The sequence below is a fragment of the Cupressus sempervirens genome, chromosome 2 (genome assembly GCF_028749045.1).
Source record: "Cupressus sempervirens isolate cs-2001-9-10 chromosome 2, ASM2874904v1, whole genome shotgun sequence".
Taxonomy (NCBI): Eukaryota; Viridiplantae; Streptophyta; class Pinopsida; order Cupressales; family Cupressaceae; genus Cupressus; species Cupressus sempervirens.
The window spans coordinates 241,612,194-241,639,906 of NC_143119.1; the positions used below are offsets into that span (position 1 = coordinate 241,612,194).

General features: G+C 35.0%; 1 pseudogene; it reads left to right on the forward strand.

Annotated features, from left to right (window-relative positions):
- The first annotated feature begins 12,888 nt into the window (after positions 1 to 12,888).
- On the forward strand, positions 12,889 to 15,837 carry LOC149571935 (cytochrome P450 734A1-like; annotated as a pseudogene).
- The last annotated feature ends 11,876 nt before the right edge of the window (positions 15,838 to 27,713 follow it).

The following is a 27,713-nucleotide window of genomic DNA, read 5'->3' on the forward strand; positions in this document are numbered from 1 at the left end:
GAGTCATCATTCTTATATGACATTGAAAATGTAGTGATAACCCCTTCTTCATGGATAGTTAGCTAATAAAAAAATACAGTAATTAACTTCTTAATCTTATCCTTAAACAAAATAAACTTGAGGAGACAGAGGCGCTCAAAGATGAATTGATACTTAGAGTCAATTGTTTGAAGGTAAGAAGTAATTAATGTTAAGCAATAATAAAAGTTCAATAGATGTTTATATTTTATACTATCTTATGGATCATGATCTAAAATACTATATTTTCTTCTTACAATATTTTGTGACACCTGTGAGACTACAAGGTCAATATGGTGAGGGTTGTAGTGCACAACCTTCATGTAAATAATCTTTAAACCTTTAACCATTCATTTAACATTTGTGATGCTTCTAGCTAGTAGTGCATTTGATCTTTATCCATTGCAAATGTCTTTGCTAACAATGTATTCTTCAACTCATGATGAAGTGTGGACACCTCCTTTAGTAGCTGCTCTGATATTGCTGATAGTATTGTCGACAACAAGGAGCTTGCATACATCTTCTAGACTAGGTACAATTGGTAAAACCTTGTTTGGCTATATTTTGTTATGTGTAATCATGCATTGTTTCTTTTGTTGGGTGGATTTTATACTCATGGACCTATTTTATCCACTAATGGGTACACCTATAGTTGATACTGTATATGAGCAATGTTAGTATGCTAATAGAAACAAAATTTAAATAAAGCTTCTACAAACTAAACAAAATTCATAAACTTCAAGATAGACTAAGATGAGCTCTCAATTGAGAATATGAGCCATTAATGGGCTCTCTCAATGAGAAGCTCTCTTGTTGAGTGGCTTTGTCTAAATAGATAGGATGTATGCTCAAGCTTATGCTTCAAAAAGGGCTTCAAATGGAGTTGGAATTTTGGTGTGAGTGTATGGTTTTGATGTAAAATAGATTCTTAAAATGGAATTATGATTTTACTTCATGGATTGTGTTGTTTTGCAAAGGGGAAGGATCCAATTTATAGGCAAGAGGCTTGAGGGATTGAGGGCTAAGATGCAAGGATGGGAAAAAGCTCATGGAGGGCTCAGATTGCATGAGAGGAGAGCACATAGATTATGCTTCCTTACAACCAATCAAGGAGTGATAAATGTCACAGGGTGAGAGGATGGAGGAAAGGGGAAGGATGAGTCAACAAAGGAGGCTCATTGGGATAAAATCTTCATAAAGACCCTCATAATGGCTTGTAAGAGCAATAAAAGGGCTTGGAAGAGTCATTTATGGCCTAGTGGGCTTCATAAAGTTTTATGGCTAAGATATTTTGAGGGAGATGAGAGCAATTTTGACTTGGGCTTGATTAGGAGGGTTTTAAGCTTGCTTAGGATTGTGCAAATGATTAGAGGATGGATTAGGATGGTTTAGGATTAGCTTAGGGATAGGCAAGTGGATGGCATTTAATGAGGGTGGGTGAAGGAGGAGATATTTGTTAACTTTGGCTTGGGTTAGTAAGTCTTAACCCATGTTTAGGGAATGTGACAAGGTTGGGAGGGGATTAGGATTAGGTTTAAAGACATCTTCTAGAAGAGTCTAGACTTTGGATGAGGATAAAGACTTTCTAGAATAGTCTAGAATTTCCTAGGATGAGGATGAAGACTTTCTAGAAGAGTCTAGAACTTCTTAGGATGAGGATAAATTAGATTTTTAGGAAATAAATAAAGTTTTATTTATTTCAAGGGTTTGGGTTGAGGAGATATTTATTAAAACTTTTTTAATAAACATGAGGATTAATATTTAATCTTAATTAAATATTTTGAGTTGGGATTAGGGGTAGGAAATGATGGGATTAGCCTTTAATCAAAATTAAATAAGGATTAGAAGATTTTGGAAGAGGTTAGTGGTCTTAAGGAAATTGGCCAAGTTTTGGGCAAAAAATAATTTTTTATTTATTTTGGGTTTTTTGGTCAATTTATTAATTAAATAATTAATAAATAAGGAAATAATGTTTAAATAAGATTTAAACATTTTTGGGAGGGATTCCTTAATTAAATATTTTTAATTAAGATAAAGGGATTTAATGGCATAAAAATAAATTAATTAATTAATGATGATGTCATCAGGAATTTTTTAGAAAATAAAAATACTTTATTTTCTAAAGGTTTTTAGGTGTCTACATTTTGCCCCTCTTTGATGTGATGCCACAAGTGGCATGGCATCAAAGATAAGAAAATAAGATGCCCAAGGCTAGAGCAGAAGAGGAGAGAATGGACTGCAAGATGCCCCCTCAAGAAGGCGGCGGGGAGAGAAAGCGAGGCTCGATGACTTCTTGAAAAGTACAAGAATCTTAGATGAGCAAGAAGACTCAGATTGGCTTAAGAGAAGAGGTTTAGTTAGCTCAAACTCTCACTACAGGAGAATGATAAAGGGAGAATTAGAGGCACAAGAGGAAGCAAGCTTAAGATCTCAGGGATTGCAGAGGATGAAGGAGCGGAGCACTATAAAAAGAATCTAGGATGGGGAGATGGATGAGGGGATTAAAAAGCTGATGCAACAAGATTTCAAAGAGTCAGATTGGTGGAAGATGGGTTTCGAAGATCCCTGGGACTAGGATTGTGGATCTTGAAAGATGAGGCTTGGTGGATTGATTTGGATTGGTGGATCCCTAAGACTAGGATTGTGGATCCCTAAAGCTAAAGGTGAGGAGTGATTCAAAGAGATATTGATACATAAGCTGGGGTAGGAGAGATAGATGCTGGATATGGATGGGGGATAATGGAGATGAAGGAAAACCATTGAAGCTTTTTGAGCGGGGGGATACTTCAAAGAGAAGTACCACCATGTAGTTGAGCACTAGATTTGCTATAGGACTATTGGTTAATTGCCAAGGTTACCAAGAACATCAAGGCCTTTTCACCAACTGTCCAGAGGACTGACGAACTGACTCAAAAAAAACATGCAAGGATTGCCCCAGTATCACACATGAATCCCAGAGGAAGCACTGTGGAAATGACACTGGGTAACCCACAAGCAGAAAAGAAAACAAGAAAAAGACATGATCAAGACCTTACGCTTTGATTGCCCCATTTGTAGTATACCATGATATGGAAGATCATGGCAACCTTGAGGAGGGAACAAGGAGATTGCTTGAAAAAGATATTTCAAGACCCAACAAGGAAGAGTCCAAATCAAAACAAAGCAAAAATCCAAAAGAGAACCATTTGCCAATGAGATGGGTAGGACGAGGTACTAATGGACCAAGATCAGACATGAGGAAAGCTATATCCTACAAGGACCTATCAGAGAGCACCTAAGCTGGTGGATTTGGATGAGTGATGCATCTGGCAAGCTAAACTAAGAAAGATAACACTTTGTTGATAGGAAATCTAGCTAAAGGATGCATTGGAATACCTAACCAAGATGTGCGATGGGCGCAAGATGCTGATCAAGGATGAACTAACACAAACGCTGGATAGATACAATGGTACTAAGCTAAAGAGGATGTACAAGCTGATGGACCAATATATGTTACAAATGTACAAGTTTGTTCATGTTTTGGTTTTTGTGAGATGGAAATGTTTGTGAAGGATGGGATGTCTATAATAGGTGATAGGTGGATAGGTAGATGGTTTGCGAAAAGCTTAAGTGAAAATGGGGTTTTGTGTGTGCACGTGATAGTATACAAGCTAGGATACAAGATTATTTACAAGCTGGAATGTGGTACAAACTTTGGATAAGATTTGGATATACAAGGTATGGTACAAGATATACAAGGTATAATACAAGCTTTGGTACAAGATTTTACAAGTTGAGGTACAAGATTTTACAAGCTGTACAGGAGGTATTTACAAGCTCCATTAGATTTTAGATATCTGGTTGGAACACCAAGGGAACAAGCAGGTGTTTTATGGGATGGTGGGTGAATGGATGAGGGATAGGATAGTGATAGATAATGGATTAGTCTTAGTACACAAGGTGCCTGAATTACTAGATTTTCACCAAGGTACCTATCCAAGGCGCGTGAATTGCCAAGTTTTCACCATTGGACGCTTATTTCTCTTTACTATTTTTTTTTGTATTTTTCAAAAGCTGGGTATACCAAGGATCTTCAAGCATAGAACTTCTTGAGATGAATGATGTTAGTAGGATCATTCAAGAGTTCTCCTTTTGGTGTAGATAGCTAATAGGCTTCGGAGCCAAAGGAAGCAGTGACAACATAAGGACCAAGCCATGTAGGTTAAAACTTGCCTTTCTTTTCTCGATCTACTTAGACTTTCATGTTTTCTTTAAGGACCATGTCACCTGGCTGAAAGTGTCATGGAAGCACCTTCTTGTTGAAATTCCTTTTGAGATGAGTTTGATAGACTGTGAGATGATCATAGGCTTGTTGTCACTTCTCATCTAAGAGATCTAGCTGGGTGAGCCAAGCTACTCTGTATGCTTCATCTGATATTTGCCCTTGCAAAGATATGCACAAGGAGGGAAGTTCAACCTCTATAGGTAGTACCACTTTGGTACCATAGACTAGGGAGTATGGAGTTGTGCTTGTGGATGTACGAAAGGAAGTTCGATAGGCCCATAGGGCTGGATTTATTTGTAGGTGCCAATCACAGCCGGAATCATTGACAACTTTCTTTAGGATTTTGAGGAGGGTTTTGTTAGTTGTCTCTGCCTGGCCATTACCTTGTGGGAAATATGGGCTAGAAAAGCAATGATGGATGCAGAGGGAAGTGCATAATTCTTCCATGTTGAGATTTTTAAAGTTACCTCCGTGGTCGGTGAAGATGGTGGATGGGATGCCAAAGCGGCAAACAATGTGGTACAAGATGAACTTGGATACCTGAACTCCTATAGCTGAGACTAGGGGGACTGCTTCCACCCATTTAGTGAAATAGTATGTAGTTTTTATTATCCATTTATGTCCATCAGATGAGAAGGGTGTGATAGTTCCAACTAGATCAAGGCACCAACAAGCGAAAGGCCAAGGTGGTGCAATAGGTTGTAGATCTTGTGCTGGAGCGTGCACAAGATTTGCATGCTGCTGACATGGGAGACACTTTCTGAAAAAGTCATAGGAGTCTTCTTCAATGGTAGGCCAATAGTAGCCTGCTCTAAGGATTTGTTGCGCTAGGACAATACCACTTGTGTGGGAACTGCAAAGTCTAGAGTGTACTTCCTTTAACACCATCCGGCCTCGTTTTGGTCTAAACATTGTGAGAGAGTATCATGATAACCCTGACGATATAGGGTATTGGCTATGATAACATAGTGGAATGATTTTTGAATGAGGTTCTAGCGTTGGGTACGTGTGAGGTGAGGGGATATGATACCATCATTAAGGTAAGCGTGAATCTCATGGTACCAAGGGGATTGGGGACCAACCAAGATACAAACACGGTTTGAATCCTCATTTGCATAGGCAGGTGTGAGGAGCTGCTCCACTAAGAACTCATACTGTGTAGCTGCTTGGGGAATTTCCAAGAGTGAGCCTATAGTAGCCATAGCATCTGCTGCTTTGTTCTGTATTCGAGGCATTTGTGTAAACTGAAGCCTTGTAAAATGTTGGGTTAGCTGATCAACTAGCTCTTTGTAGGGTAATATTTTTTCATCTTTGGTTTGATATTCATTTAGGGCTTTCTTGATGATGAGCTAAGAATCGCCAAAGATTTGTAGCTTAGCAATGTTCCATTCTGCAGCTATCTTTAATCCTGCTTTGAGGGCCTCATATTTAGCTATATTGTTGGTGCTAGGGAATTGTAGCTTGAAGGCTTTTGGAATGTAATCTCCTTGAGGTGTGACCAACAATATTCCTGCCCCTGATCCATGAGATGTGTATGAACCATCAAAATAAAGTTTCCATGGGGGTTGTTCTTCAATTAGACAGATATGCTCATCTGGAAATTCTGTGATCAATGGATAAGCATCTATTAGAGGTGCATCAGCTAGGTGATTTTCTATAGCTTACCCTTTGATTGCCTTTTTGTCCACATACTGGATGTCAAATTCACTAAGGAGCATAACCCATTTGGCCAAACGGCCTGTAAGTGTTGTTTTGGAGAGCATATACTTGAGAGGGTCAATCTTGGAGACTAGTTGGATGGTATGACTTAGCATCTAATGGCAAAGCTTTTGAGTTGAGAAAAAAACTGCCAAACAAGCTTTTCCATAGGAGTGTAATTGAGTTCATAACCAACTAGGGTTCTACTGATGTAGTAGATGGCTCTTTCTCTGCTATAGTCATCAAGTTGTGCTAGAAGTGGCCCTAGAGCAGTAGGTGTTGCTAATATGTACAAAATCAGGGGACGACCAGGAACTGGTGGAACCAAAATAGGGGGATTGATGAGATACTGCTTGAGATGGTCGAAGTTGGGCTAACATAAAGGATCCCACTTGAAGTTCTCATCCTTCTTTAGTAAATGTGAAAATGGTGTACACTTATCTGCAAGCTGGGAGATGAAGCGCCGAACAGATTGAAGCTTTCCCTGAAGAGAACGAAGTTGTCACAGTGTCTAGGGAGGAGGCATGTCTAAGATAGCCTTGACCTTCTTGGGGTCGATCTCTATACCTCATTTAGAAACTATAAAGCCTAGAAGCTTGCCAGATGTGACCCCAAAGACACATTTCTTGGGATTTAGCATGAGATGATATTTGGCTAACCTATCAAAGACTTTCTCCAGGTCATCATGATGATCCATGAAGGTATGAGACTTGACCAAGATATCATCCACATAATCCTCCAAAATGCTATGGATGAGATCATGAAAAATGGCTGTCATAGCTCTTTGATAGGTAGCCCCATCATTCTTTAGGCCAAAAGGCATCATGTTATAGCAAAAGGTTCCCCAAGGGGTAGTGAATGTTGTCTTATGCTGATCCTCTTCTGCAATCTTGATTTGATTATACCCAGAAAATCCATCCATGAGGGACAAAATTTCATGTCCAACTGTAAGATCTATAATCATATCTATGTTGGGCAAGGGAAAATCATCTTTTGGACAAGCTTTGTTAAGATCTCTGAAATCAGTGCAGATTCTGATGTCACCAGAAGGCTTAGTGATGGGGACCATGTTGGAGATCCACTTTGAATAGTCGATAGGTCAGATAACCTTAGCAGCTAACATTCTTTCTAACTCAACTTTTACCAGTAATGCCACCTTGGGGTGCATTTTTCTAAGCTTTTTTCTGACGGGCTTGATCTGTGGATTGACAACAAGATGATGAACTACAAGCTTTGGATCAAGCCCTGGCATGTCCTAATATGACCATGCAAATTGGCCAATGTTCTCTCTTAAGACCTCAAAGAGGAGATCATCTTGGTCTTGTGATAGGGATGCAGCAATGTGAACAAGCCTAGGGATCTCTGAAGAATCGATGTTGACTTCCCTAGTATCCTCAATTAGAATAGAAGATATCTCTGGTCAATTATCTTGAGGAGGTAATGCTAAATCCTCATGTTCTTCTTGTGGCTTTGGATGTTCTTGCTGAGGGGTTCTCTTCACTACCTTAGCTAGTCTTAGATTCACCTTAGTTCCAATTTTGGGTGTATTGGAACTAGGTTGGGGATTTTCTCCAAAATACCCCTTAGGATCTAGCTTGTAGATATAGGCAGAATCTGGCTTTGTTTTCTTGTGAGGTGTTTCAGCTCCCATGAATCTCAGAAGTGCTTCCTCTAATATGAACTCATCAATGTGTATGACATTTGGTTGATCCCAATCTATGAGTTGTGGATGGGCGAGTGGTAGGTCAATGAGGTGGATGGATAGTTCTTGGAGAACAGAGTCTCCGAGGGAGATTTGGTCTAGGATATCATCGTAGGCTCTCTTTTCAACTTCCTCAGGAATGTCTTCAATTTTGACAAGGTCACAGTGAATGTTCAAAAAAGCGTGACTGTCTGTATTGGTGCCCTCAATTGTGGGTATGCCAAAGCCAAGACCTAACTTCGATTCCCACTTGTGTGCATTGATGGGGCACTGCATGCCTCTTTCTTCTGGTCCTAGACCACCACCTTGATAGTTCCATTTGTTAGTGATGAGCTTATGTTCTTGGGGATACTTCTGGCTAAAGTGATCAAGGTATGCCTGATTCCTTTGAGGTGCATCCTTATGTAACCAATTGTTGATATCTGGAGTGAGCTCCTCATGAAGAGAGATTTTCGAGGATACAAAGGATGTTGGGCCAAACTGTTTGTATCAAGGAGGTGGAATCTCCTTAGCTTTGTGATATGTCAGTCGTCCATGGGCATCTGGATCAAGTGGGAGTGCCCCGACAGCAAATGCATTCGACAGACTATACTCTCCACAGCCCTTGTTATTGATCTTCATGGTAGACAAGGTAGAGGCGAGGATGGTTTCTGGGTCATTACAAGTGTGGGATGAGCTAGCGATGGATGTGTTGATATCAATTCCAGGGCAATGGTTTGTATATGAAGCTTCAACCGCATTGCAGTAAGCAAAGGGTTCTGGATCGGCATGGATGGTTACCTCAGTGCCTTGATGCGGAAATTTGATGCACTGATGGTAAGTGGATGGAACGGCTTTCATGGCATGAATCCATGGGCAACTGAGGAGGATGTTGAATGGTAGGTTTAGATCAATAACATGGCAGAGTGTTTCTTGGATGATTGGCCCAACCTTGATTGGCAGCAAAATAGTTCCTTTTGTGGTTCTTTCCAAGTTTTCATAAGCTTTGATGGTGATAACAAATTGAATAGTTGAGAAATTTCTTTTTTGGTGTTAGTTTCCAACATAAATTGACTATTTCTATTTTATATATCGAAAAAATGATAACAATGCACATAAAATTTCACTGTAGCCTTCAAATCCTATCATATAACCTACGCGTGATGAAGGCCATGATGTTCATCATAGTGGTGGAGGTATTAATTTGTTATTGGAAATTAATTACACAATTATGAATAGAATTTAACATATTTAATTACAATTTTTTCATGTAACCTTTTTTTGAATATTTTAGACCATATTGAACATCATGGTGAACAAATGGAGCATGTTCAAAGTCTTCAGCATGTTGATGTGGTGGCCGATCAAAATGTTATTGTACATGATATGGCATTATCAAGTAAGAAAAATGCATGTTATTTTCTACTGGTTAATGAAATACTTGTAACAATAAAAAATAAAAAATAAAAAAGAGTATGCCAATTTAACCCATTTACTTGTTATTGCAACAGAGCTCCCTTTAGTGCAACAGAGCCTCGTGCTCCTAAAAATAGGAGAGGACTTCATAATTGACATTATATGTGCCAGAAGAGGAGGAGAATGAGGAAGATTTTGGTGCTCCTATTAGCCTTTTCCTTAAGAAAGCTAAGGAAAAAAAAAAGAATATTTTTTTTTTTAAATGCTCTTTGATAAACTTTGTTGGATAATGAAAGAAAATTGTTTTAGGTAATTATCTATGAATTTTGCATATTAATATTGATTTTTATGTCATGTTAATGAATATTTCTATGTGTTAATGAAGTCTTGATTAATATTGTGTATTAATAAATTTTATATCATATTAATGAATGTTATGTGATTGTATTGATTGAATGTTATAGCTAATAAATGGATGAATGAATGAATGAAGTATGTAATTAGATGTTAATGGGGAATTTAGATTGATGTTAGGGGGAGGGGAGGTGAGGCTAGACAAGCTTCCATCTTCATGCGGTTGGCCTTGTTAAGTAGAGAATATTAAAGTATTCTTGAAAACAAGTGAAGCTCAAACTAACATACCTTCATTACTTAATCAATTTCATTCATTGTAAGTCTAGAATGATGGGATAATACTTTATGGTATACATATGAACAAAAAAGTGTTGAGTAAAATAAAAGAGACAAGAACCTAATTACTATGTGAAAATTCACATTGTAATTGTCACAATAAAATAGACAGGGTGGACTGCCTTTATTGGAATATAACCATATCCATTGTCTTCAAGATGTATATCCAACTCTTAATAAATATGAAATATACTCAATCATGTATAACTGAGAACAACTAAATGTAACATTTACATTTAGAAATTTGAAGGGTTAGGTGCTACATTTTTTGACTATATAGAAACAAGAATGATCAAAAGCATTTTTCATGCTCAACTTAAAAAGGGATTTTCTAGCCTCTTTAATTATGGAACATAAGGTTTGCACAATATTGTTCTTGTCTCATATGTGTACCGGTTTACCTTTCATAGGTTAAAACTTTGTAATAACATACCAATTTATCATAAAATTTTGCAAGATACAAGTTACCTTCTAATCTTTGGATAAAAATTTCTTGAAAAGAAGAGTGCTCTGATTATGTGCAGTCCACATGCTTACTATATTAATCGCAGATTGAAAATGAGTATCAAATTGATGAATTATATTATGGAGAATCTGGAAAATCATATGTCAAATGGAGAATTCTATATTACCTAGAGCTAGAAACTTGATGTAACACAAGGTAGGTCACTTATGTCAGCCCTATCTCTCCTAGGACTTTCTTAGGCTTATGCTCAACATAATAGGATTCTTTACTTATCCCTAACCCAACTTCTCTAAATTTGGTTTGAACTCTCATCTACATTCAAATCCCAAAAATCTTCATATCTACACTGTGATTCCCTAGACAACTATCCAAAATCCAACTAGTACATTTGTCTTCTTCCAGGTCTTATAGGACCTCCCAAGGTGTGCATTCAATTAAACCAACAATATTGCCTTCCTTAAACACCATAACTATAAAGTTGCACAAAAATGTTATGGAGAAACTTTTTAAAGTTGTTGACCACATTGCAATTTTTGTAGTTTTGTCTTCTAGACTCTTGCAAACCTTTTTGAATGGAACCAAATAGGTTTTGGGCATAATTTTTACCCTTGGTAACTAATATGCCTCTTTTCTCCCCTAGACCCATTTGAGAAACTTCTTGAAAACATAGAAACTTTTGACATTTGGGACCCTAAGTAACCAACATTATATTTCATGAGTTCCAAACACTTGAACAAGATACTTCTATTTATTGGCTGAGATTCTGTGTTCTTGAGGTTCTGTATTTCTAATGGTTTTGACTCTTCTCCATAGGTTGCACTTCTCTACATAACTTTTTTGTCTGGCATTCTCCATCTTCCAAAAATTTCCTAGGTACATCTAATATAATATACTAGATAGTTTTAAGGTTTGAATTTAAAGTAAACATGACATAATGAGTTTAAGTTTACACTTTTTATGACATAGTTTCTTGAAGTCTAGTAGATCGCATTTGGCTTTATTTGTCACAATGAGGTATGATTTATACTAATGATTCTCATTGTAACCAAAAGTAATTTTTTTTTTTTAGTTTTATAATTTTTTCAAGCTCATCAAATAAATTGGTTTGAATTACTTAAAAATTTCTTTCTTCATTATCATTGGATTTTAGTTACATAAAAACCCTTCAATCTGCATTTTCTTTGTAAGAGTGGCTAATGCTAATTCTTGTCTACACATTTGCAATTTAGGTTCTTTATTAGAGATGATGCAAAACTTGTATGCATTTCAGCTTGCAAAAGAGAAATCTCCTTGTGCCATATTTATAGATGAGTTTGATGCAATTGGAACCAGACATTTTGACAGTTGCTGAGATTTTTAATTTTCATTATTGTTGGTAAGCTCACAATGGTAAATAGTCTAAATAGTAAAATTGTATTGGGTTTAAAGCTTAAATCTTTTAAGGGATTTTCTTATTGAGTATTAGTTTGCAACATTAACAAAAATATACTTTATCATTGGTATCACTATTTTTATGCTTATAATTTGGATGTAAACTTTTTTTGACATTAATGAGAGATATGGCATTTCTCTAATGTTACTTTTTTTGGAAATATGAGGTAGGAAAGGTTAGTAAGAGGGGAGGGGTGAACCAGGAACCAATAAAACTTAGTCTTAATTCGCCAATTAATCCTTCATATAATATTTTGATCTAATTGCATATATGAAAGAATGGAAGCTAATAAACATTCCTAGAAATTTGACACAAGATATGGTGACCCATAAACTTTCCAAATAGAAAGTAAAATTGTGGTGGGTATAATACCCACAAGCTTTAGCACTGCAGTATAAAGTTGGCATGTTAAGGCTTATAATTGATCACTTCTGATGATCTGCCCTGTTAGGAGCAATAAGGACTGTGACGTCCACCTTGTCAAAGGATTTACAAATATACAATGAATTATGCACTCAGTTAGGAGATTTATCAAAGGCTATTAAGTCTACCCGGTTAAAAAATTTGACTGATGCACCTATTAGGATGAACAAGTGGATGATCTCTGATCTACAACTCTGATTCTCTAGTTGAGATTCCTTGAATAGTAATGATCACCTTTTTGTGATAGATAAGTCTTTTTCGTCCCTTATATTTCCTATAGCATTTTACATTAGTACATTTGACCCCATTTTTAGACCAAAATTTTTGACCATCTATAAAAATGGGGTCAAATTGGTCGAAATAGACAAGGAAAAATGTGTTTTTTTTTTAAATCCATGCTTGTGTTGGTCAAAACTTCGACCAACATGGGGCTTATACATCTAAAAACAAAGAAACATTTCTTGCTTCATGTCTTTCGCATGGGTTCATTTTCATTTGCGTGGGTTCCTCTAAGTTTTCTATGAATTTTCACATAGTTTTTGTAGAGGGTAGGGCTGGTGTTGAAAGCGGATCTAAACCCTGCTATGGTGAAGGGATGTTAGCTCTCCTAGGTCATCAATCGATGTAAGGTTAGGGTCTTTTAAAGAAAATGAAACAGAATGTTATCTATAAAAGGTGATTCTTGGTTCCCATTAATGCAAAGGAGCCCTTGAATAGCAAGAAACTAGAGATTCTGCAGTACAGAGATGGATCTGAATGTTTCTTGGTGCTAGGTTTTAATCTCTGTGAGTTTCATATTGATGACTACATTGGTGAATATTGTGGTGAAAATATGGTGGGTGGCTCTTCACACTCAAAAGTTCTATCAAAATCAGGGTATTTACAGACCGCCCTATAGGCTATTTTATGGAAGCACAAAAGAATTACTTGAAATCTAGAAGCACATCAAATCGACTCCCTCCAAGATCACACCCCACGATATTGTACATGTTGTGGTTTTTCATTTTGATGTTTGGGAAAAATAATATGGTAAAGATCCTAGCAACAACTTCTTTTAAGTTTTAAAAAAAAAAATCGGTCAAGAATTGATTTGAATTTGAAGAACCAATTTGGTTGTGTGTATTTTGAATTGTAAAATTCTGTGACTTTTGTTTTGAAATTTGCCTGTTTGAATTTTTTTCCCATTATCATTTCAGATCATTCTTTTCATCTCTTATGTGATTAGGTAGGATACTAGTGAATTCTAAAATGATTTTCCAAATGTGATTAGGCAAGATACTAGTGAATTCTAAAATGATTTTTCAAATGTGATTAGGCACAGTATTTATGAATTCAAAAGCAAGAGTGACAACTTATGAATTGTGAAAGTCTGAGAACAAAAATTAAAACTTGTTCCATGACAGCAATTATGTGAATTCAAAAACAAGTGACAAGTTTTGTGTATTGTAAAATTTGTTTAGTGAATTAAAAAGCAAGAGTGGTAGCTTTACGATTTGTGAAAATATGATAGCAAGATTTCCATGATGTGATTATGCAAGGTATTTGTGATTTCAAAAACAAGAGTGATAGTTAAATGAATTGTAAAATCTGATAACAATAATTAAATCTTGTCCCCTGATGTTGTTAGGCAGTCTATTTGTGAATTCAAAAATAGAGCGACAACTTTATGAATTGTGAAAATCTAATAAAGTGATAAAATCTTGTTCGTTGGTGTGATTAGATAGGATATTGTGAATAAGAAAACAGAGTGAGAGATTATGAATTGTGGAAATCTGATAAAAATAATATGATCTTGTTCCCCTGATGCGATTAGTATATTTGTGAATTAAGACCAAGAGTTACAACTTTGTGCGTTGTGAATATCTCATCACAGTGAATAAAATATTGCTCCTTGATGTTTGATTAGGCAAGATATTTGTGTATTGGTTGGGAACTACAGCAAGGCTTGTGGTTCACCACCCAGAGATTATGAAGCAGATTTTGTCCAACAAGTCTGGGCATTACGAGAAGCTTGAGTTCACAATTCAATTGAAACACTTGACTGGAACTTATAGCCTTGGACTATCTGAGGGAGACAAATGGGCTCGTCAAAGGAGACTTCTCAATCTAACCTTTCATTTAGAAAGTTTGAAGGTAAGTTTATAGTCACCCTTTTCTTAATTGGGTCTCCTTCTCTCTGTAGGTAAAAGCTATATAACAAAGGAGCACTGATCATCTTAGGATGAATCAAACCAAGAACTTTTTTCATCTCTTCTCATTGATATAGTTTATGGAATTCAAAGCATATGTAGTGAGCTTATTGGGTGATTTCTATCAATCAATGGTTCCAGTGATGGCAACTAGCACTACCATAATGTTGGAGAAATGGGAAAATGCAATCGTTAAGGGTGTGAAAGAAATTGAGGTCTTAGAAGAATTTTGATGCCTAACTTTAGATTTAATAGCCCAGAAAACATTTGGGTTTAGTTTTGAGGAAGGAAAACACATATTTAATATGCTAGCTAAACTAACCTTTTTGGCTAGTAAAAGTTATGAAAAAATGTATTTTCTAGGTTCCAGGAAGTGTAGTACCTCCTTCCTTCTTATACTAGTACTTTTTTGTAAAGAAACATTATTGGGTATTTGGCTGAATGAATAATTGATCTTATATATTTCCATTGAACATCATTAAGGTGGACATTAAATCAATACTTTCATATTTTAGATATAAAATATGTCTCTTACTATTGTTTTTTCAATTTTTGGAAGGTTCTTGCCTACTCCAAGTAATTTAAGGTCTTGAAAGTTAGAGATGGATATTGAAAAATCATTGACGAAGATGATCGTTGATCACAAAAAGAATATTGAGATGAGGAAACATGATAGCTACGATACTGATCTTTTGGGTCTAATGATGAATTCTTATAAGAATGAATTGAAGGACAGAGATAATTTTCTGGGCTTATCTCTTCAAAACATGGTTGATGAGTGCAAGACTTTCTTTACTGCAGGGAGTGAGACTACTACTACTTTACTCACATGGACACTCGTTGTACTTGGAATGCACATAGATTGGCAAGGTCAAGCAAGGGAGGAAGTGCTTCAGACATTCAACAAAGAAACTCCAAAATTTGATGCCTTCTCTAGCCTAAAATTTGTAAGAATAAATAGAGTTTAAATTTATGCATTCTATATCATTACTATTTTGTTTCTAGATCATATTATATAAGATCTCATTTGCAATAACATTTTTGATCTACTCTATCATTCATCATCAAAATAATTTAGTGTACAATAACTGCTTTCACAAGTTCAATCTTTGCCAAGGAGTATAACCCATGACTCATTTTCAGGTGAACATGATTTTGTATGAGGTGTTGAGGCGTTACCCTCCAACAATGGTTATAACAAGAAAGGCATGCAAAAAGATGCAGCTAGGGAACTTGACTGTCCTAATAGGCACAAAGGTTATGCTACAAACTATCCTGGTGCACCATGATGAAGAGTTGTGGGGGAAAGATGTCAATGAATTCAATCCCCTAAGACTTAGTGAAGGTATTTCAAAGGCCTCCACACATCTTGCTATATTTACAAGTTTTGGGTTGGGACAAAGAATCTGTATAGGCCAAAATTTTGCATTGATTGAAGCCAAGGTGATATTGATAATGATCTTGCAGCATTTCTCATTTTTTTCCTCCCCTACATATATTCATGCCCCTATATTGGTTTTCATGCTTCAACCACTACATGGAGCTCAAATCATGTTCTAAAAGTTACACTAATGACAGACCATTACAAATTTACAATGTTTTTCCTATCTTGAATCTCAGCATTTGATAAATTGGTATAAGTGACTAGAAAAAGAAAAAAAAAGGAGTTCTACTTTTTCCCAATTGTTGTCTTCCAATCTAGAATCCGATTCTACTAGAATTGATTCAAGAATATTTGAAACCAAAGAATTGGATCTCAATACAATCCAGTCATTTTTAAGAAGTACCTATGCAGAAGGCCTAGGAATGTCAAGGGCCAAAATTGGAATAGTCTAAGAAAGGCTAGAAGAATAGAATCCTATATACTTCTTTGAATTGTTAGAGTGTGCATTACAAGTGTGAAATAAAGAAGTTGGTCTTTAAGCCAAAGAAAAAGAAAATAAGTTTATTTAGCATGAACAGTGGCATTCTCTTTACTATATTTAGTGAAATATTGATTTTAGGTACAAAATGAGTCAGCAGAAGGTGCAAAGATCATGGGTACTAGATTCAAAACACTAGCCTACCACAAAGATAACCCTTAAATTGATCATGTTATGTTCTCCATAAAAGGAACATTGAATAGGTAGGAAGATAAAATTTAAAAATAATATAGTAGCAAATCAAGATTGTACAAGGGACAAAAGATGCAGAAGATGTAGTGAGTAAGGCTAGTTTAGATGCCCTGGGGATTAAAATTCAAAACCACATTAAAAAAAAAGTAATAACATTTGGATATCAAAAGAGATCAACATTTGATTAATAAGACTTATATCTCAGAAGGTAGCAATTCCATACTCAATTGTCTAGCCAACACATGATATCTCAATGTAGTTTAACCTTTCATGTTTATTGCTTTTGTTGGTCAAATTTGTGGGATAAAGACCCTAATTCATCATTGAATTTTTCTGGACACTTCATCAAACATTTAAAAAACATAGATGAATTTGTCTAGACACTTCATCAAACATTTAGAAAACATGATTTTTATCATCAATGTTTCGGATCACACTATGTGATCCATCATTAGGATGTTCATGCAAATGAAGAAAGGAGAAAAAATCCAAAGGTGGTTAAAATATGACTATCAATGAAAGCGAGGTGGTGACAGGAGGATGAAAATAAGAATAAAGTATGTGTGAATCACAAAAGATAAAATAATAGAACAAGATAAACTGGTGACCTTTCTAACCCACTTTCTTAACACTTGTTTACTTACTTTAAAAGGTACTTATTGAAGGGTAAATAGATATGCCTAAATTATAAGAGAGGATATGGCTAGTTCACTATTGCATTCTTGTAGGGTGTCACCATACCGCACTGTCCACATCAAAAACTTTGCTACTAATGCATAGATGACAAAGAGTTCTTCAATCATCGACAATCTGTTGGACGAATATTTTTTGCAAGATTTTATCAATTATGAAAGGCAAGGACCCAGTTGATCTAGCTAACCCCATTATTGCTAGTGGGTAGTTATCAAATCCTTGATTTAAAATGGATACCAAAATCTCTGTTAAAATTGTCATCTACTTGGATGGATCCATAAAAACTAGTCAGAGGTAAAGGATCTTGATTTACTTTCTATGTCTAATTTTTCCTATGGAGGATTAGATTTTAATGATTTTAAATTTTTATTGGTAGCACAGGTCTCCTGCATAATTAATCTATGTTCATTTTGAATATTACAAGTGACTTTTGGCAGTCAACAATATTGTTTCCATCTCTCAACATTTCCCCCCTAGTGGTAGCATTTATGATGAATAGAGCAATCTCTATGGGTTGAAGATAGTGCACCAGTGAGAAACTCCATCTTTTGAACCTACCACGGGCTATGCTATAACATCCTCCATTGGTTCAGAAAGTGTTGAATAAGTGTTGGAATGTCAAAAACATCTAAATTTTCTATATGGTAATCCTAATACCATCTCTTTTGTTGAATCAAAACTTTATGATTAGGAACTGATGCCAAATATCTATTTTTTTGGGCTTAACTGCATCGTGATCTCTTTCCAAAGAGGCAAAGTGAACCATAAGATCCATTACGAGCATGACTGGGTAAGTGTGAAGTTGTTTGCACCTGGGGATGGCAATAAAACCAAATTAAAAAAGACCAATGAACATGCTTAAGTGTCTCCAAGACTAGAGTTATTACTGAGAGCTATAGACATTTCAAGGGTTTAACTTCTATCTAAAATCTCTTATAGATCATATATTTCAATTTTTACTTGGGGCTTTCTAATTTTCTAAAAGCAATTGGTTGGATATAATTTGAAAGCATTATGTTTCATAAGCCTTTTCCAATTAAAGAGCTATATCATTATTGTTAAAAGTAAACAACATTAAAGGATAGAAAAGGAGTGAAGTGTATAGTGTAATATTTAGTACTGTCATATTGGTACTTTGTCTGCAAGGATTTGATATTGATAGATTCATGAAGTGTACTGTTATATTTTTTTTTTGTTTGTAAGGATGTGATAATGATAAATTCCCAAGCCTTATATGTGAATGAAATATTTTTTTTAGTCCCAAGATAGTTGCTTTCTTCAAAAAGCTCAAGTGAATTTTATTCAACTTCTTATTCAATTAATTCTGATAGATTAGTCTTTATATTCTTGAACTTTGTTATCACTTTTTTCAAATGAAGTGTTAACTTTTAAAGGGCCTTGGACTTTTCCATTGGAATTTTAGATTTTCTTTATTTTTTTCTAAATGTTGATGTCCTATTGTTTTTCTCAATGTGTCTCCTTGTTCATGTTCTTGATTATGATCAGTCATTTGTATGCATGGAGAGAAGACTATCAACTGGGATAGGGACTATACCTCTCTTTGTGTTATGTAAGATTAGTGTTTTTGCATGATTTTTACATGTCATGCCTTTTCTTCATGTATTATGCTATAAAACTAGAATTGGATTTGTGTATCCTTCTCCAAAATAAAGTGTTCATGTTATTTGGTGTTCCCTGATATATATAACGACATGGTGCAAAGTTTATTTTGTAATTTTTGTCGTTTCTAAATTTATATTTTTGGAAACTAAATGAGAAATAAATGTGACTACTTTCTTACAAATTATTCATATGTTTGAATCAGACTAGGATAAGATCTCTGACTTTGAAATGAAGTTAATGGATATTGACACTAAACATTTGGGTATTCTTGAGTCAGAGTATCAATCCATTGTGAGGATGCCATCGCAAGAGTTTGCTTGTATCTACAAAGGCTTGAGCACCATTGGTGACACAGGTGTGATTTTGGGCCTATTTTGTATATTAAGTGATACAGGAAAGAAATTTTTTTTTTTATATATAATTTGTATCTATTTCAAGGTTCTAGGTTTTTGTACTTCACTATTCTCATCTGCATTCTTGTAGAATTTGTCAAAAATGCCAGTTAAAATTGTTTTATCAAATTGTTCCTTTTATTGTTATGTTTACAATATGACAATTTTATTTAATAGGTGTGATTGCTTGTGTGTTTGGGGAAGTACTGTAGAAATAGAAGCAATTTTGTAATTCTAAGCATTTATAGCTCATTTTACTTATCCCAGTTACCCTTTCTTTAATTCTTTCTTTTTTACCTCTATTAGACTACTTTGTTTGCAAAGGAACTAAAGTGTTGATTGTTTTGATTTTGCTAGTATCTGAAATGAAATGTCTCATAGAGCCACACTTTATTGGGGGCTATAATTGTACGAGTTTTGTTTGTTAGTTTGGGACATCATATTATGCACTAAATGAATCTAGTTTTTTATTTGTTTTATGTTAGTGAAATTTTTATTTGAATTGGTACCAAGATTTGTGAGAGGGCAAGAACATTGATGTTTTATAGTTATACAACCTTGATCATGCACTGCCCTATTGTTGATGTGGGAGTTTTTCAAGTTTTGGACACAAAAAAATGAGCTTTTTATGTGAGTTTTATAGTTGAAAAATTTGCAGACGTACTAATACATTGTTATTATTTTTCATGCATTTGTTATTTCTATGACCAAGGAAGGAGTGAAGTTCTCTACCAAGGGTGATATTGGAAGTGAAAATATTGTTTGTAGGCAAAATACCTCATTTGACAAGGTAACCACTTTCTAACTTTCCCACTTGCACACAAAATTGAATGGCTTCAATTGATGACATTTCATAATTCTTGATGAATAAGCAATATAGAATATATTTTGATTTATTTCCAAACCTACTTTAGGTAAAAAGCAAATGATGCTCAGTTCTAAAATTTGAGGGTCTTGAGTACGCAATTTCTGTTTTAGCCTAGTTTACAATATGGCACTATTTTTTAATCTTCTAATCTTGTGTTTACTTTTGTATGCAACCATTAATATCTTCTTGTTTTAACTTGAGAACTACTCAGTTTTTGTGTTTGAAAATTTGACATACATTTTCAATTAGTTGGTAAAATGAATTAGAAATTTATTGGTTGTATTGCCAATGTATATCTCATAGAGCTTACTACTTGAATGTATTGGATTTATTGAAAATATATTCTAGAGTCTAAATGGGTTTACTACATGCTTGGAAATCTAAAACTACAACTACTCAAGGAAGAAATTAGACCACTCAATTATGTCAGAAAGGTGAAAAGTTGCAATAAATGGAGTAATTTGCATCTTTCTAATGTCTTTTAATATCAGAACTTTGAAGCCAAATACATAAGTTATCAAGGTGGATATACAGATGGATATGGTACTTTTGAAGACTTAAGGACATAGATGTACTGTAAAAAGTGTATTTTGTTGGTGTGTTGCTTGCTTTCTCTGTCCACATGCCTCAATTTTAAATGTAACTTAATATGGTATGCAACCTGAAATTGTGAGTTGCTCAGTGTCTCTCCTAAGTATCAAGGTATTAATGTGGGAAATGAAATCTTCTCTATTTGAACATCAATAGTAGCTTGGTTCATTGGCCTTCTTTAGTGTGAACATCACCAGGATGAATCTGGAAACTTAAAACTTAAATCAGGGACCAATACTCAACTTTTTTTCCAAAAGAACCAAGAATTGAACCATCTGAATACGCTCTTACATATCTTAATTTCTGAAAGAAACAAGAGTTTTTGGAGGAGGTTTATGGTGTCAAACCTCAGAGCTTTTCTTCAAGTGGTCATTCTAAGATAGGGTGGTGGAAACAATGAATAGATTAGCCAACAACTCAGTAACTTGTTCTATAATTGGACCTCTGAATTGTGCATTATCATTCTTCAATTATTTAGATATTGGAACCTTTACTAGTATCTTCTAGTCTATGGTTATTAAGTGGACCAAACTTTTGGTTAACTTGTTTGAAGGCAGTTTGCCATGATTCAATTTCTTTGCTATTACCTTATGGAATTTGTTTATTATTCACATGTTCCCAATTCTAGACCTTTAATTAGCTTATTAATAACCTATGTTATTTAGAAAATGAAACCTTAACTAGTATCTACCAGTCTATGATCTTAAGATGGACCATACCATTAGTTAATTAGCTTGAAGGAAACTTGCTATAATCTAATTTCTTTGTTATTATGTCCTAGAATTTGTTAATTATTCACCTTTAACCCACCACACTCTCTTACTTTTATGTAATTAGATGATCAATCTTAACTGCTCTACAAATTCTTGTGAAAGCCTTGTAGTAAGTTGCTCATACTTTGCCCAAACTACTAAAGCATTTTCAAAAGCATTGTGATGTTCCTTGAATATCATCTCAATGTCCTTCCTCAATTTTTTTTTATCTTCCTTAGCCCAAGAAGAGTCACTAATGGTTGACACATTATTTGGGTATAGAGTTTTATGTTGATGTTGTCTTTCAATTAACACAAAACTTCCAAGTTGATCCCTTGCTTGATTTTTGTGATATAAAGCCATGTCAACATTCACACTTTTTGTTGAAAATGATGATTCATTTCCAATAATTGTATCATGCTCTATCTTTGATTTATTCTTGATGCTTTTAAGACTCTTCTCTAAGACAAGGAACAACCATGCAGATAGGCATTCTATAGATAGAAGTGGGAACATCTTACTAGGTATGAAGGTCCTATAAGGCTATATAGTACTATTCTTCTCTATTCAAAGGTGTCAATTTGTAACACTGATGTGGGTTTCCTATATTTTCAAGCACTGTGGTTGACTCCAAAAATTTCCATTCCGCGAAATTTGACTTTTATCTTTGTAGTCATGCTAGTATACAGGTCTAATATTTATTTTTTAGATCAACTTGTCATGCTTTCTTTGCCATGTATTATAACAAAAATTGATCTAGTTTTTATCATTTACAGGGGACCAAAAAACTAGCACATTATCATTTTCTTTGGGATGAGAACAAATTTACAGCTTATGGGTTGCAATCATTAACAGACAATCTTTGTTACACATATATCCTCTTTCATTAATTCTCTTGATTATTTTTTTTATGCACAATGCATATCTTCTAGTGTAAATCCCCTTGCATTTAACTCTCTTGACTCATTTTTTTATGCACAGTGCATATCTGGGATTTTTCCAAGCTGGGTAAGAATATAAAGTCATCAATGAGCAGGCACTGAATAGTGGAGTTCGTTGTTGTACATGCATTTGATGTGTTGTTCTGACCATAGTCTCTTCTATCTCTCCTTTTGCATACACAAATCAATGATAAAGAGAAACCAGGGGGCTACACAATGGAATCTTTTGTTGAGTTGGGGGAATGGAATGGGAATTAAAATTCATTAAATTTTGATTGATTGTGTTATAACTTATGCCACCACCTAGTTTTTTCCTTCATTCATTCATTTATGATTCAAGAGTGGATATATATTTTGTCTTTTGTTGTGCCCTTGTGATCTATGTTTTTGTAGTGATATTTTTCAATGGAGAAGGAAGAAAGGGAAAAGGAAAAGGACGGGTCTTGTATACATTGTGTAGTAGAAGTGGCTTACATACAATACTTTAGTTGCCAGTAGGAGCAGCAGGAGGCTAGGTCAATCAATAGTAGTGGTAGTAGTAGTAATAGTACTAACTATACTAGTCAATAGCTTGCAACCTTTAGAGCTGATTTCTCCACACCAAAATCTGGACTTGTATAATTGAGCAGTCTTAGTTTCAATGTTTACAGCCCTGATCATGAACATTGATCAACATTGTGCACAAATTTGGCTTGTTAAAAAATTGTTAGTTGCTGATGTAAATAGATTTACTTTGATCCTTATTTGATTTTTTTGAGCTGACTGATTTTATGATTTGAAATGAAGTGGGTAGGTTCCTTTTTATATGGCTATAGAGTCCATAGTGTATGACTCAGAAAATAGATAAATTGAAATAATTCATATTAATTAAATCATCTCACTTCATTCACCAAATCAAAATTGATTCCTTAAATTTAGATCTTTCTTCTTCGTTATTGCCTAGCAAATGCAAATGCTGCATGATATATTATATCCATCACACTATAGAAATTTTTTCTAGTCTACCATTTAACATCTAGGTAGTTCAACCAATTTTCCCTGTCCAAACTATGATGTGATTCAGAGAAAATGCATACATATGTTGTAGCTATGGCATGTCTAAAGAAATATAATATTACTCAGCTTTTTTGCAAGTTTGTGAGACTGTCAGGGTTTGGTTTGCCTAATATATCTGAATTTTAGTAAAAGCAAGAAACAACTATATTTTAGTCCAAAAGAAGCCTATTCATTTTGAAAGAATTTTGGCTTGATGGTAATTTTAGACACTTGAAATATCATGTTTATGAATTTAATCTGCAATAGTCTTGAAATATTAAGGGCATAGTGATTGTGTAGCTGCATCTAGCTCTCTTTGATTGGTAGGAGTTAAATTACATATGGTAGCAAAGATGCTTATAAGTAGATTTATTTTTTCATGATATTTTAATCACAGGGAAATAGGTTTAATAGTATTTTGATCCAATAATTGCTTCTTCTCTTGCTTGAAAGCCATTCCTATTTGAGAAAGTGTACCTCTCCATATTGTGTTGATATTGTAGTGATGAGCTATAAATGACAATCATGGTCTAGTTATTGGGTACATTTGAATACCTAGGGATTCTCACCATTCCATCCCTCTATTATTAAGAGGGGGACCCTATCTATGATTTTGTTACCTTTTATAGATCTAGTGATTAGCACTCTTTATTATCATTTCATAATCACTAAGATATGATCACTTCTGGGCTTTGATGTAGGAAAGCATGTGATCTTCTCATTTAATGCCTTTCTTACTTTACTATGCTAATTTATGCCAAATTTCTTTAAGGTTTGATATTGATGGGAGACATAGCAATGGAATGGGTTAGGAGGAAGAAGAGGAGAAGAGAAGAGTTCAAGTATGCTTCAAATTCAAGCAGTTAATTTTATGTTTTTTTTTTGTTGGTGTACTTGAGATTGACAATAGTTGCCATTTAAGGTAATTTCAAAGCTTCATTTGATTCTTCGGTCATTGCTCCTCAGAAGATTGAAGGAAGAGGTGGAACAAAACCTCCCAAAGGAAAAAGAAATAATCCTATATGCAAATATGATGGAGCATCAAAAATAGATCCAAGAGCATTTAATCAATAAAACACTTGAGGCCCACCTGCAGAGTAAGGCAAAGAGAGGTAGGGTAATGTGTTCTCTAATTTGGAAGAGTTGTTTTATAGAGCTGCTACATAAGTTGTGTTCCTTTATTAAATTGTACTATCAGCCATTTAGCCAGTCTTATTTACTTGAATAGTAAAAGTTTGGTATGACTTACTTCTGTTAGAATTCTTTAGAATAACTGAGAGGGGGGGTGAATCAATTATTCAAGGTCCAAATACCTTTTTTAATACTTTTTAATGAATCCATACCCTTTTCATCTGTTCAAACTTAAATCAGTCATATAAGCAAATTACTGTAAATCAACATGCAAGATAAAACATTCAAGATCAACACATGACACAATGATTTACGTGGAAACCCAATTTGGGAAAAACCACCAGTAACATGCTACTTAATTCTCACTTCACACTGTTAAATGTGACCTTGTTAGAGGATTTTACCAAACTGTTAGGAATGGGCCTGATTAAAGATCTTTAGAACATTCACTTGGAATGTCACCTTGTTAAAGGATTTATCTAATTGTTGTTAAACCAACCTAAGTCCATAGGATTTATCTTACTGTTACAATTGCTAGAAAGTAACGATAATGGTCTTTTGATCTAATATAACTTACAACATACTTTGCATATTTCAGATCACTCTTTCAGTTCAATCCTTATGCTTGGCTTCAATCACTTCAGCTCTGACTACTTGTCTCCCTCTCAAGCTTCGTCTTCTTGAGTCTTCTTACTCATCTTTCCAATGCAATCATCCTTGTGGTCATCTATCCAAACAGAGTTCCTGTGCTATCTTCTCCTTAGCACATTCTTCAGTATTTCATGCTTTTATGCTTAACCATGGCTCTCTCTCTCACTATCCCCTCTATTTTTTTTATTAACTTATGTCTTCTTATATAGAAGTCTGATTTGCCTTTGTTGCTCAATTCTCCCTCTCCAATTTTAGGGTTTCAAAATGGATTAGGTAGGATAAAATGTATCTACCCTATATCTTGTTCTCTTCTAGAAACTTCGCCAGTTGTATCTTAGAAACATTCTACATAGTGTTCTGTGCCACCAACTCATCATTCTTATCTTCCTTTTAATTCTCAAACTTCTAGATAACAACCTTGTCGGCTTAGATCTGACGAGTCTTCGATTTCCAAAATAATGTAGCAACTCGGCATTATTGAGTTACTGGTGCTCGGCACCTCTGTGTTACTCAATACCTATACCTACTCGGTACTTGGTTCTACTGGGCACTTGGTTTTTCTCGGCACTTGGTTTTGCTCGACACTTGGTTCTGCTCAACACTTGGTTTTGCTCGGCACTTGGTTCTACTCGGCACTTGGTTTTGCTCGACACTTGGTTTTGCTCAGCATTTGGTTCTGCCCAACATCTGAACTTGCTCGATACTTAACTAGGAATTTGCTCGACTCTTACTAGCTTTCTCGGCTCCTTCTCTCTAATGAACTTAGTTTGAGCTTTACAAAAGACTTAGATATGTTTCAGTGTGCCCATTCTTTGTATCTTATAGTATGTCATCAAATACACTTTTTCATCAATGGCTTAGCTGATCCTTGTACTTAATTACAACATCATAACTTCAACCTTTCTCTAGGTGTTCTAGTTACATCTTATTGATTGCCTCCACCTTGACAATCAACTAATTGATAGTATTTGGATCACTAAAGCAATTGTCATCCCTGCAAGTAGCAAGTTTGACATCAATGACAAAACAATGATTGAGGACATTCTTTACCAGTTCCATTATTATTCCAACAACTTTTCTTATGATCATTTCAGTCATTTCCAACACCTTCATCTATTTCAAGCACAAGCATCAGAATAAAGCTAAACAATTTGATGATTCAACTAAGAAAGAACTGCAACCATCCTAATCTGTTGGAATCACAGTTTGATCAATCAAGTAAGGTTTTAATTAGTAATTGAGTGTGGTTATTTTGAAACTAATTACTAGTGGGACAAATTGATTTAGTGTTATGTCTAACATTGAGCTTTCTCTTCAATTGATTACCCACCAATGGCTCAATTGGTTCAGCAGTGTGGCAAATTTGGCTTGTTAGACAGACTTATATTGCATTTGAAAGCTCAAAACCATAAGGTACCAATAACAATTTTCATTAGTTAACCTTCATTTTTACTATGCCCTTAAGTTTCTTGTACTAATTTCAAGTAACATAGTAATGTAGAGAATTTTCTTGTTGTTCTCAAGTTCTATGTGCTTCTGCATTTTAAGGCATGCACTTTGCAGTTTCTAAGCATGATTTTTTGATGGTGCCAAAATTGTAGATTGATTGTATGTATATAGCTATGTGTGTACATGGATGTATACCATTTTTAATGGAATACCTCAAAGAAATGTGGTTTTATAGCATTCCATAATTGTAGGATATGTACAAATTGGGATATATATGTGGATACATGCATGCACTACAATTATCACATGTACGTATATAGAAACCTGATTTTACATGCATGCACTACAATTGTTTGAAACTTGATTTTATTTGAAAATGAAATTGCTTGAAACCATAAAAAAATTGTGCAAAAACACCATCAATTACACCCTAAGAACACTGTAACCCTTGTCGCATTTGAGCAGCACAATTTGTGGCACCTTGCACCTTGATGGCTCTCATGGGCTCCTCTGGCTCTAGAAAATCTACTCTCTTGGATGCCCTTGCAGGTAATATCAATTGGGTTTCCATTTCTCATCAAGTAGATGATGAATTTCATATTTGATTTGTGATTCATGAAGCTTTTTAGATGTTTGATTTGTGTTGTGGAAATCAGGTAGATTGGCAGCTAGTGCATTTCAGTCTGGATCTATCAAGCTGAATGGCCAAAAGAAAAAGCTCTCCTTTGGAACTGTTGTATGATTTAATCAAAGAAGTATTTTTTGGGTGAATTGTTGATGTTTGATATTATATTCTTACATGGGTGCTATTTTCCTCTCCTCTTTTTTCTTGCAGGCATATGCAACTCAAGATGATACTCTAATTGGGACCTTAATAGTGAGAGAAAGCATAGCATACTCTGCTCGTGTAAGGCTCCCTAATAAAATGCCTTGGTCAGAGAAATCAGCACTAGTAGAGTCTACACTTGTGGAAATGGGTCTTTAGGAATGTGCCAACACTCCCATAGGAATCTGGCACTTGAGGGGAATCGGTGGTGGAGAGAAGAGAAGAGTGAGCATTGCCTTAGAAATTTGAATGAGGCCAAGGTTGTTGTTTTAAGATGAACCAACAAGTGGCTTAGACAAGTAAGAATCTTTCTAAATTGGTGGCAGCTACTAAATCCATCATCAAGGTTTTTGTTTGTTAGAAGTTTTGT